At 48.3% G+C, this 13,396-nt stretch overlaps 1 long non-coding RNA gene across 1 annotated transcript; it reads left to right on the top strand.

Annotated features, from left to right (window-relative positions):
• The first annotated feature begins 6,112 nt into the window (after nucleotides 1–6,112).
• Nucleotides 6,113–12,987, top strand: LOC146839423 (uncharacterized). The gene is made up of 3 exons (XR_014981077.1): nucleotides 6,113–6,379; nucleotides 12,097–12,302; nucleotides 12,690–12,987. It is a non-coding gene; the product is annotated as an uncharacterized LOC146839423 (long non-coding RNA).
• The last annotated feature ends 409 nt before the right edge of the window (nucleotides 12,988–13,396 follow it).

The raw sequence follows: 13,396 nt of genomic DNA, 5'->3' as shown, positions 1-13,396 counted from the left end.
CTGAAGTTGCGGCATCACGTTGACCTCCCTGGTTTCCTCCATAACGGCCTTTCCTGTTGTTATTGCGGGATCCACGTGTTGGATAGAAGGAGGAGGAGGAGGAGTTGGAGTCCTGATATTTCCCACGTTGGGAGTTATAACCCCGCTTGGCGCCTTGCTGGTAACCGCGGCCGAACGACCGCCCCCGATGTCGTCCGGCCCGGCCAAAAACCAGGCGAAAAGCTCGCTTTAGGGAACCCTGTGCCTTGTCAAGGCCACTGAAAGTTGCGACAAACCTAGTCAGTTCCTTCAGAAAACAAAAATCCGATTGGCCGCACTCTGCTAGTCCTACCAGCGTGTTACCCCAAAGAATTGTGGTCCATGAAGTAGCGTCGGCGGGTACGCCTATGCCAAAAGTTTAAAATGAAAATGAGTGTCGCGTTAGCCATCCCTGGACACGTGTTTCGAGGTAGTTGCCTCTCGTTAGCAGGGAGTAGGTATGTGTGTAGGGTTGCTGCGTAGGCTGCCAAAAAATATTCTCAGGTAAAGTACCACTCAAGGCGCGCAGGTGCGTAGCCATGGGCTCGTCAGCCCCACAGGCTCAAGGGAGCCTGAATATAAACAAAAATCCGATTGGCCGCACTCTGCTAGTCCTACCAGCGTGTTACCCCAAAGAATTGTGGTCCATGAAGTAGCGTCGGCGGGTACGCCTATGCCAAAAGTTTAAAATGAAAATGAGTGTCGCGTTAGCCATCCCTGGACACGTGTTTCGAGGTAGTTGCCTCTCGTCAGCAGGGAGTAGGTATGTGTGTAGGGTTGCTGCGTAGGCTGCCAAAAAATATTCTCAGGTAAAGTACCACTCAAGGTGCGCAGGTGCGTAGCCATGGGCTCGTCAGCCCCACCGGCTCAAGGGAGCCTGAATATAAACAAAAATTCGATTGGCCGCACTCTGCTAGTCCTACCAGCGTGTTACCCCAAAGAATTGTGGTCCATGAAGTAGCGTCGGCGGGTACGCCTATGCCAAAAGTTTAAAATGAAAATGAGTGTCGCGTTAGCCATCCCTGGACACGTGTTTCGAGGTAGTTGCCTCTCGTCAGCAGGGAGTAGGTATGTGTGTAGGGTTGCTGCGTAGGCTGCCAAAAAATATTCTCAGGTAAAGTACCACTCGAGGCGCGTAGCCATGGGCTCGTCAGCCCCACCGGCTCAAGGGAGCATGAATATAAACAAAAATCCGATTGGCCGCACTCTGCTAGTCCTACCAGCGTGTTACCCCAAAGAATTGTGGTCCATGAAGTAGCGTCGGCGGGTACGCCTATGCCAAAAGTTTAAAATGAAAATGAGTGTTGCGTTAGCCATCCCTGGACACGTGTTTCGAGGTAGTTGCCTCTCGTCAGCAGGGAGTAGGTATGTGTGTAGGGTTGCTGCGTAGGCTGCCAAAAAATATTCTCAGGTAAAGTACCACTCAAGGCGCGCAGGTGCGTAGCCATGGGCTCGTCAGCCCCACCGGCTCAAGGGAGCCTGAATATCAACAAAAATCCGATTGGCCGCACTCTGCTAGTCCTACCAGCGTGTTACGCCAAAGAATTGTGGTCCATGAAGTAGCGTCGGCGGGTACGCCTATGCCAAAAGTTTAAAATGAAAATGAGTGTCGCGTTAGCCATCCCTGGACACGTGTTTCGAGGTAGTTGCCTCTCGTCAGCAGGGAGTAGGTATGTGTGTAGGGTTGCTGCGTAGGCTGCCAAAAAATATTCTCAGGTAAAGTACCACTCAAGGTGCGCAGGTGCGTAGCCATGGGCTCGTCAGCCCCACCGGCTCAAGGGAGCCTGAATATAAACAAAAATCTGATTGCCCGCACTCTGCTAGTCCTACCAGCGTGTTACCCCAAAGAATTGTGGTCCATGAAGTAGCGTCGGCGGGTACGCCTATGCCAAAAGTTTAAAATGAAAATGAGTGTCGCGTTAGCCATCCCTGGACACGTGTTTCGAGGTAGTTGCCTCTCGTCAGCAGGGAGTAGGTATGTGTGTAGGGTTGCTGCGTAGGCTGCCAAAAAATATTCTCAGGTAAAGTACCACTCGAGGCGCGTAGCCATGGGCTCGTCAGCCCCACCGGCTCAAGGGAGCCTGAATATAAACAAAAATCCGATTGGCCGCACTCTGCTAGTCCTACCTCGAAACACGTGTCCAGGGATGGCTAATGCGACACATACTTTTTTTCAACACTGTGGCATAGGCGTACTCGCCGTCGCCACTACATCTACCAGAGTTCCTTGGGGCAAAATGCTGGTGTGACGAGCAGTGTGCGGCCAACTGGATTTGTTATATAAAGCCTCCCTTGAGCCATTTGGGCTGACGAGCTCTGGACCAGCACCTGCGCGCCATGAGAGGTACTCTACCTGTTTTTACGTTATTGGCAGTCCACGCGGCACCCCTTTACACTTACCTACTCCCTGCTGACGAGAGGCAACTACCTCGAAACACGTGTCCAGGGATGGCTAATGCGACACATACTTTTTTTCAACACTGTGGCATAGGCGTACTCGCCGTCGCCACTACATCTACCAGAGTTCCTTGGGGCAACATGCTGGTGTGACGAGCAGTGTGCGGCCAACTGGATTTGTTATATAAAGGCTCCCTTGAGCCATTTGGGCTGACGAGCTCTGGACGAGCACCTGCGCGCCATGAGAGGTACTCTACCTGTTTTTACGTTATTGGCAGTCCACGCGGCACCCCTTTACACTTACCTACTCCCTGCTGACGAGAGGCAACTACCTCGAAACACGTGTCCAGGGATGGCTAATGCGACACATAGTTTTTTTCAACACTGTGGCATAGGCGTACTCGCCGTCGCCACTACATCTACCAGAGTTCCTTTGGGGCAACATGCTGGTGTGACGAGCAGTGTGCGGCCAACTGGATTTGTTATATAAAGGCTCCCTTGAGCCATTTGGGCTGACGAGCTCTGGACCAGCACCTGCGCGCCATGAGAGGTACTCTACCTGTTTTTACGTTATTGGCAGTCCAAGCGGCACCCCTTTACACTTACCTACTCCCTGCTGACGAGAGGCAACTACCTCGAAACACGTGTCCAGGGATGGCTAATGCGACACATACTTTTTTTCAACACTGTGGCATAGGCGTACTCGCCGTGGCCACTACATCTACCAGAGTTCCTTGGGGCAACATGCTGGTGTGACGAGCAGTGTGCGGCCAACTGGATTTGTTATATAAAGGCTCCCTTGAGCCATTTGGGCTGACGAGCTCTGGACCAGCACCTGCGCGCCATGAGAGGTACTCTACCTGTTTTTACGTTATTGGCAGTCTACGCGGCACCCCTTTACACTTACCTACTCCCTGCTGACGAGAGGCAACTACCTCGAAACACGTGTCCAGGGATGGCTAATGCGACACATACTTTTTTTCAACACTGTGGCATAGGCGTACTCGCCGTCGCCACTACATCTACCAGAGTTCCTTGGGGCAACATGCTGGTGTGACGAGCAGTGTGCGGCCAACTGGATTTGTTATATAAAGGCTCCCTTGAGCCATCTGGGCTGACGAGCTCTGGACCAGCACCTGCGCGCCATGAGAGGTACTCTACCTGTTTTTACGTTATTGGCAGTCCACGCGGCACCCCTTTACACTTACCTACTCCCTGCTGACGAGAGGCAACTACCTCGAAACACGTTTCCAGGGATGGCTAATGCGACACATACTTTTTTTCAACACTGTGGCATAGGCGTACTCGCCGTCGCCACTACATCTACCAGAGTTCCTTGGGGCAACCTGCTGGTGTGACGAGCAGTGTGCGGCCAACTGGATTTGTTATATAAAGGCTCCCTTGAGACATTTGGGCTGACGAGCTCTGGACCAGCACCTGCGCGCCATGAGAGGTACTCTACCTGTTTTTATGTTATTGGCAGTCCACGCGGCACCCCTTTACACTTACCTACTCCCTGCTGACGAGAGGCAACTACCTCGAAACACGTGTCCAGGGATGGCTAATGCGACACATACTTTTTTTCAACACTGTGGCATAGGCGTACTTGCCGTCGCCACTACATCTACCAGAGTTCCTTGGGAGAACATGCTGGTGTGACGAGCAGTGTGCGGCCAACTGGATTTGTTATATAAAGGCTCCCTTGAGCCATTTGGGCTGACGAGCTCTGGACCAGCACCTGCGCGCCATGAGAGGTACTCTACCTGTTTTTACGTTATTGGCAGTCCACGCAGCACCCCTTTACACTTACCTACTCCCTGCTGACGAGAGGCAACTACCTCGAAACACGTGTCCAGGGATGGCTAATGCGACACATACTTTTTTTCAACACTGTGGCATAGGCGTACTCGCCGTTGCCACTACATCTACCAGAGTTCCTTGGGGCAACATGCTGGTGTGACGAGCAGTGTGCGGCCAACTGGATTTGTTATATAAAGGCTCCCTTGAGCCATTTGGGCTGACGAGCTCTGGACCAGCACCTGCGCGCCATGAGAGGTACTCTACCTGTTTTTATGTTATTGGCAGTCCACGCGGCACCCCTTTACACTTACCTACTCCCTGCTGACGAGAGGCAACTACCTCGAAACAGGTGTCCAGGCATGGCTAATGCGACACATACTTTTTTTCAACACTGTGGCATAGGCGTACTCGCCGTCGCCACTACATCTACCAGAGTTCCTTGGGGCAACATGCTGGTGTGACGAGCAGTGTGCGGCCAACTGGATTAGTTTCTTCAGAAAAGGCTGCCCAAAAAGAAGTCCTTGTGCCAAAGGGCTTGCCACAGAAGTAGGGTTGAGCTTCAAACGAATAGAGCGGCGGGGCTCGCAGGATATGGCACAATTGGCATTGCCCAACTGACAGATGGCTCGCTGAGCCCATTCGATCAGATCATCAGGATCAATAATTTGCCCTGAAGCTTTAGATTTGAAACCCAAATCCAAAATTTTGGTAAGGGGACCGGTCAAATCAAGTAGTTTGTCCTGACAGGACCTCCATGCACGATTGATTCCTTTTTTAGAATCCTTTGTGTATTTCTTTAGATAGGTGAGCATGGATGGATCTACTTCCGGAGTGTCTGCCACTTTGTCCTCCAAATCAGGTCTGGGGCATTCTGAGCGCAATCGCGCTCTGACATCCTGAGGAAAGGCTTGACGCAGATGCGACTGCACATACTCAGCAACCTCCGTAGAGGGAATCCATGAGGAGGAGTTAGGGTGGACAATCGCAGTGGGATCAAAAGTAAGTAAATTAGGATGGGAAGGAGCATCAACAAAACGTTCTTTGCGTTGCTTCTTAGCTGGGGGAGGAGAAACCTCCGGCTCAGACGCCGAATCAGAGGAGGTATTACCATCATCTCTGAGAGGCGAACTAGAAGAAGTGTCTTTAGTGGTAGAGCCATAAGAGTGGTCAGAAGAGAAGGCTTTAGCCAATTTGGCAAAGTCCGAAGAATGTGGATTTTTGTAACCCTGTCCGCCAGAAGTAGAACGGGACGTAGACCCGGGAAGCCAACCCTGTTGCAGGGCATAGTTACACAAATGTCGCTTTAAGGGTTTAATAGCCCTGACCATGGCTTTATTTATGGAGTGCTGGACCCCCTCATCCAGAGCCTTGACCAGCTCATGCTCCAAAGACCGAAAAGGGTCCTCATAAAAGGAATCCTCATCATAGAAGTAGTCGGACATAATGCCACGTAGAAGTGACTGATATACCCACCAGAGGAAAAATGGAGCAAATATGCACTGTCTGCGCAGAAAATATGAACTTTACTGTAACTTTTGAGGGACGGACAGTGATATAATAAGGGTGAGTGGCGAACCCCAGGCAAGCCAAAGTAACACACGGACCTTAGACCCACTGTGTGCAGTAAGAATTGAATGTGTAGGGAGGGCTTGCCTAGTAACACCACTCTAGGCAAAGCCTATGCAATAGTATACAGCCCAAGTCCCTAAATGAAGACCTGAGGGTCAATTGAGGGCTGGCACAGACTGGTGGGTAAAGAGCAATTCCTTGCGCTGCCCCTGCGCTCACTCAAACCCGAAAAAAGGCAGAAATCGGGTAAAAAAGATGGCCGCCGCGCATGCGCGGAACGGCCAGACAACAGTGCCAGAAAGAGGACTACGCGTCGGAAGGACGCGCGTCCTCACCCGCACGTCCCGCTCCACAGCAAGGAACGTGGGCACAAAGCGCCCGGTCCGGGAGGCGAACAGCGCTCCCTAACCGACACCAACACGGGCCAGAAAAAAAAGCGCGAGCAGCGAGAAAGGAAAAGAATTTGAAATGCGAACAATCGCGGCAGTGAAATGACAAGGCAGACGAGCGCACTAACAGCGCTAGGGGCTCACAATGGAAACAAGCGGCAGAGCGCGAGCAGCGCGGAAGGAAAAGCAAACAAACCATCAAACAGGTGAGAAAGGCAAAGCGCATATATGTAAACAAAGCGCAATGAACTACAAAGCAAGTAATGTGAATAATGTAATGCAGTTAACTGGCTGCGGAGCAGCAAAGAAAGAGGATGTGGTATTCTCTTGTGCTCCTTATATAGGGGTCTACTCTATGGTTGTCATGTGATACCCACTAGTGTTTATGGGTATTGTAGTGTATTTGTTTTTACTTTATCTGATTGGCTGCTGAGAATTTTCAGTAAAGAAAATTGAGAAGCATAATCGGAGCCTCCGGTCCTGACATAGAATTATGAATACACAGAGATGGGGCATGGAGCCCCTGGGACTCCTGATTTTGTGGTTGAAATACCTGGAATACGGTAGTTTTCTAGTTCTTGAAGTTGCAAAGTTTGTGAAGCCATTTTTTGCAAAGTGCAGAGATTTAAGTGCAAAAACCTATGCAGGCAGACATGGTACAGGAGACCACTACACAGCGGCACAGACTACAGGGACACAACTACACAGGAGCACAGACTACAGGGACACAACTACACAGGAGCACAGACTCCAGGGACACAACTACACAGGAGCACAGACAGCGAGAGAAGGACAGGGCAGATGGGAGGTGCAGGCCTTCCAAAGGAGCCTGCTATAGCTGGAAGCAATACTATTTCCTGAAAGTATGCAGTTATGCAACATGGCTGATTGAAAGTTTACCAGGAATGAGCTATTCGCTGTAAAACAATTTACTTTTAAACCATTGCTTAATTGGAGCCGATGGTTTCTGGTGCGCCGCACAGCACTTAAATGTCAACAGTGGCACTCATGATAGCTGCCACATGGTGGCGCTGTCTGCCTGATTGAGAGATGAGCAGAACAGCAGTTTATTATTAATATAATGTATATTTAAAGTGACTAATAGCTGCCTCCAAAGCTTCGGGGGGGGGGGGGGGCTGGAATAGTCTGAATGACCAGTGGCAGCGCTGGCATGGACAGTGGGTGGAGCGAGCTGCATTGGCCTCCTTACGAGAGCCCTGGCACTTATATATATATTGTTTAATACAAATTAAGCATTAGAGTGAAAACATGGGAACAACGAAACTCACAACCTGGCCCTAGAACACACTTTGGGCTAAAATATAGGGCCAAATGACGGATTACATTACATTCCTACATGTAATATCGGGACATTTTTCCAAAAGTACAAAAAAGCAAATTATGGGAATTTCACACACCCATAATTAATAGTCGATTGGCAATTTACTCATATAGAAGAAAATCTCACATGCTAATTGAAGTATGAAAGGTTTTATTAACAAAAGAAGGTGTCATCTGTGAATCACAAAAACTGCAAGTCCGAATTCCCTGCGAAGTGGTGTGGAGCAAACTTGTTGTGTAACAACAAAGCCCCCATGCGTACACTAGCAAGCTTTGAATATAGTCAGGTGACTGGGTCATAAACATGCAAGCAGGGCCCTGGGTTGGGATAAGAATGGGTGAAGCGACTGTCCCAGATTGTGCATACATCCACAGCTCAACCTCAGAGGAGGACGCTTCGTTTGGGCATTGGTAGCATGAGCTCGACACATGGCGGAAGGAGGTTATAGTTAGGCTAACACACCGATCCTTGTCCACAAGCTCTCATCTTGCACTAATTAATGTGTGTGCAATCTTAATATATTGCAATATTCATTCATTGATTCACTTCCTGTTCCATATTTTCATCACAATGTTGCCTGACGACAGAAACGGACATGACCTCTGTTGCAATATAGCGTCGAGTTTATAAAAAGCCTGCGGAGGATCAGCCAGCCCCGCGGAACTGGAATCTGAGCTTCAATTTACAATGTGGTGGACGGTTTATTTTATACCTTTGTAACCGCAAATGCATCATATATTTGCATATTAAATCGTTGCGCAAGCGCACAAGTATCCTTTAATATCAAAAGGCAATAGTTTCTGCAAAACCGTCTACCCACACGTTTATGGAACGCGACCCGTGCACACGTTCTTGGTACACTTTCTCACCACTGCTGTAGTTCCGGTGTACTTGGCTTGTCTCGTGCTTTGAGGCTTAGCAATCTCTGCTCCCTACATGTCTACTGCTCGTAAGGCCTAACGTCTCACCTGTCCTCGCCTCTCTGCTGCCTTATCTGCTTATCGTCTCCAAGACGCGTTCTTGCAATGCGGGCCTGTGACGTTCCATGTCTGCTGTGTCTAATTGTATCTCTCAATTCTACTCCAGCTTGTGTCTACTTCCCCCCTCCAGGTCCTGGCTCCCTTTGTGCTTTCTACTCTGATACCGAAGGCAGCTTAGGCCTGTGTTTTTCCTTTAACGCGTACACTTGTACACGTCTTTCTGCTGATCTTTGCATTGGCATTGGGGGGCCTTCTTCATTTTCTACATTCATTATAACAAGAATATTCCAAAGATCCATAATCAGATTCCCATCACCGCAGTCATCTTTATCATCTTGGGATCTTAAAGGGTAAGGTGGGGGTGGACTCCTGCCTGTCGTACGACTGGAGATGAAGGGAACACAGCCTTAGATAAAAATGTAAATCCACAGAAGTATGACGAAATGACGAGTGTATGTGCAATATTGTTCCCTCCCCGCCCTCCAGATGACCTTTTCAGCTATGATCAAACAACTCCCAGGGCAGCGGTGCCACCAAGGGCTGGCACTCTGTTTAAACTATCGCACACATCATCAAGTAGCTCCTGACTCCCCAAAGAAACATTCAACATGAAAGTACATCCTGCACCTACAATTACCCAAACTGCACTTTTGGCGACCAGAACAAAAAATAGTTATTCTTTTTTGTAAGATCAGAGTTCATTTGGCTTCTAATTTGTCAGAGATCAAACCTAAGGAAATTGCTGTTGAGTTTGCCGCATCCTCTCGGATTTTGGCACTTTGTTGCATTTCATAGATGAATGTTCCCGTTGTCTCTGTGCAGTCTTGTGCAGAAAGGAGGGGGGTTGGGGACTCAGGATGTTTAATGCTTGTGAGAAAGTGGCTCTGTATATACTGTTCCTTAATAGGTACAGGGTGTACAGAGTCCACAGTCCCCCAGGGTTTGGCAGAGGCTAAAGTTAGATATAACCTTACTCTCAAGTGGTAGCCTGGTCGAGCAGTAAGGCAGTATCAGAGGACAGTGTAAAGCATTTGATGTTCACACACAGTCAGCAAATGGTCTCACGCACTCAAGAACTGAACTCTAGGCCAATGGTTTATATATAAAAAATATATGCTTGTTTTATTTTAGAACCAACACTTGGCATTAAAATATACTTTCTCAGAATGAGATGCTTTGTATAAATACTTTTGCAATATGCAATTGACTTTTGTAAACAGTTACAAGTGGTTGCAATAGGCAACACTATTTTAAACACAACAATGCATTGAGCTCTATGGAAATTTCAAGTTATTTGCAACAGATTACTTTTAGGATTACTTTTGGAATTCCAGGACTGGATCCTAGATTCAGTCCTGGGTCAGTACTTAGAATCAAGTGATGAAATTCGACTTAATTACTGTGATGATTTTTAAACAATATTTAGCTATTTTGAAAGTTGACACTTAGAAAATATTTCAAAGAAAACAGTCAATGATTCCCTATGGAAGAAAATTCAAGTTGCAGGTACAGTATGTTCTCGTTACTTTTGTAATCCAGTACTGGGTGCCTAGACTCAGTACTGGGACCTTTATCCAAAACAGGTAAGTAATTACGTTTTCAGATATTATACGATTTTTAAAGAATATTTAAAGATTGCAGAAATTGACACTTAGAAGAAATTTCACAGAAAAACAGTCAACGATTTCCTATGGTAGAAAATTGGGTTAATGGTAAGTACAGTTGTAAGTATTTTTCAGAGTCAGTGCTGGGCACCAAGATCCAGCACTGGGAGCTCACCTAAGAGCAGGTGAGTAGTTTCATTATCGTTACTCAGCTGATTTTTGGTGAATATTTTAAGATTTGAAAAGTCCAAACTTAGAAGAAATTTCAGGAAAAAGCCAGTCAATGTTACCCTACGAAGAAAATAGAGTTATCGGTTTAAAGGTAAGTACTCGACTGGCAGAGTTGAGGTTCTGGGCATAGACTCAGTGGTCCCCCAGGGTCAGGTAGGTACAGTTGGTTCACCCTCAGCGACTCTAGGACGGCCGGGTGCAGAGAGAGTTAGGCCCAATGTTATCCTATGAGGGGACCTTGGTTGGTGGCTGCTGACTAGCAAGCCACGTGGCTGTGGGAGCTGGGCTCCTGGTAACTTACTCAGGGCAAGTGGGGAAGTAGGTAGGTGTAGAGGTTGCACTGCCAGGGCCACTCGAGCAGCTGGGTGCAGGGTGCTTTTGAGCCTTCGGGCGCTCAATTGATTTCAATGGGAAATCTCCGCTTTAGAAAAAGACTGCAAGCTCGGGGACGAGGATTCTTCAGGTGCCACCACCACTTCGAGAGGTAAGTTGGGTAGTTGGAGGATAGGTAGGTACCCCGGTATTGGGCACAGGGGGCCGCGGGGCGCCGCGTGCAGGGGTGCCTTTTGGTGTCGGGAATTCTTACTCTCTGTTGATCGCGGTAGGGGGGGCACCTTGTTCTGAGGCTGCAGGCTTCTTCAGGAGTGTCGAGGGAGGTCCTTGGGTGCCGGACTCGGGGTCACAGTCGCCGTGGGGTTGTCCTGGTGGTCTATGTTCACTCCGGCACTGGCCAGGCTTGGCTGGTGCAGAGTGTGCTGGGTTCGCGGTTCCGGGCTGCTGCCAGGGGTTAGAGATAGGTTTTGAGTAGAGCCTCTACTCATGGGAGTCCCAGGGGCTTAGAGCCAAAAGGTAGCCAGGTCCTCCGGGGTTTGTGAGGTTGCTGTCCACAAGAGATGCCGGGTTGGAGCAGGTTCGAGGGTCGACAGGCCGGTAGGGCTGGGGCCAAAGCAGTTGGTGTCTTCCTCTTCTTAGCAGCTGCAGGGCAGGTCTTCTTTCTTCTTGCTCTTCTTTGAATTCTTGGAATCTGGAATCTGGGGAAGGAAGGTTCAGGGTGCCCCTAAATACTAGATTTAGGGGCATTACAGGTAGGTGAAGGGCAGGGGCCAATGGGTCCCTGTCCTGGGGTGGGTACACCCCCTATCCTGCCTCTCTCCTGTGGGAGGGGGGCAGGAGCCTAGTCCTGATTGGGCAGGGCTTCCCATCTTCAAGATGGCGAGAGCCCGGAGATGTGCTTCACCTCGCCTCCCCCACCTGAGGGGTGGGGTTGGCAGGCTGGCACATTCCCTGTCCTTATTTGGGGTTTCCGGCCAAGCTTCCCGTCAGAGTGGGGGGTTGCAGTGGCCTGGGGAAGCTCACAGAGGCGGCATGCCTTTGAAGCTTCCCCCTGCCCATCCTGGGGGAGGAGATTTAGCACCTCGCCCAGGATGTGCATTGTTGCAGGCCCAGGAGAGCAGGGGCTCTCCTACCCAGGGGTCCAGCAACATGTCTGCTGGGTGGCAGCCTAGGCAGCCTCAGAGCAGACGTGGATGGTAGGTTAGGTTTAAGGGGGCATCTATGGTTCTATCGCCTCCGTCCCTTTCCTTTACCCTTTGGCTCAGGTGTTCTTTCTGACTATTACAGAACCCTGCTAAATATTCCCCTCAAGGCTCGGAATTCAGCATCCTAGACGATCAGGACCATAGAACTTACCCTTCAGCCATAACTATGCAGTTCTTATAAAAGGTAACGGGGTGTATATAATAAAAAAAGTTTTCTCTCTTTCTCAGGTGAACTAGCCCCCCTGAGACGTACCTAGCATAGATATGTTCGGTCTCATTTGGTTTATTTTGACGGATTGATTACAGAATACGGAAGTGCTACATAGATCCTACATACAGGCTCTCAGCGAGTATCTTGGTTCATGCAGAGGAACATTCCCTGGGACTATTGTATGAGTGCACAGCCTTTGTACAGTTCTATCACTTTGAACAAGGTAACGCTTTAACAGTCTGTACACTATGAATATGCATTTTTTGCACGTCTCCACTTTATATGCCGGGATTTTTGGGATTCTCTGATCTATATTACTATCATCACTACCTATTCTTTTCACCTTGTGGTTTGTGACACGGAGTTTGGGGCTATCTTCCTGCGTTTTTGGTTTCCCAAGTTTGGGATTAAGCAGAACATCATTGAAGTAATAAGTGAACAAAATACCTCACATTGTGTGGGTCCGAATCTCTTGTTTTGGGTTATTTCCTCTCTAGGTGACGGGTATTAGTAAACATGAACACTGTTGAATTAATGAACTATGTTTGGATACCATCTTTTACTTTTGGATCAGTGTAAAGTGTTTCTCTTTTAACCATTACTTCCACAGCCTTGAAAAAGTTACATCGAGTAACGAAACACGTGTCGGCTGTTTTTGGATCACCTCTTTACTGAATCTTGGACACTGTGATATTGGTTCCTATTGCACGGGAAACCAGTGCATTGCAAAGGGATCGATTCTGTATTGTGCAATTGAACTTTGTATTTTTTGAACTACGTGTAAGACACTGGAGAACAGACTTATGTTCCTTTTGAATAGGTCATAACCAAATACTAGGAGAACAGGTCCATGTTTGATGTAATAATTGAATATTGTACATTTGTAACAAGCAAATTAAATGACATGTATTACGACTAAAGACACTTGTTGGGACAGTATCGTTTTTTCTGAAATTTGGGGGACAGCCTAAATTCTGTGCAAAAATACTATACTATCACATGTTATCTCTTATTATACCCTGTGATACTGTAATTTTCAACATTAGAGTGCCGGGATAGTACCTAGTTTAATAAAGCCGTTAGGAATGTGATTGTTTTGGTGGCTGTGGTTAGAGCACTGGTTGTTTTGGTGGCTGTGGTTAGAGCATTGGTTATTTTGGTGCTCTGGTTAGAGCAGTGCTGGTTGTTTTGATGCCTGCGGTTAACACTGGTTGTTTTGGTGGCAGTGGTTAGAGAGCTGGTTGCTTTGATGGCTCTGGTTAGAGCAGTGATGGTTATTTTGTTGGCTGTGGTTAGAGAGCTGGTTGTTTTGATGGC

Source organism: Triturus cristatus, chromosome 4_1, assembly GCF_964204655.1.
Source record: "Triturus cristatus chromosome 4_1, aTriCri1.1, whole genome shotgun sequence".
Taxonomy (NCBI): domain Eukaryota; kingdom Metazoa; phylum Chordata; class Amphibia; order Caudata; family Salamandridae; genus Triturus; species Triturus cristatus.
Note: the sequence above shows the minus strand (reverse complement) of the source record. Positions and strands in the feature narration are given on the sequence as shown.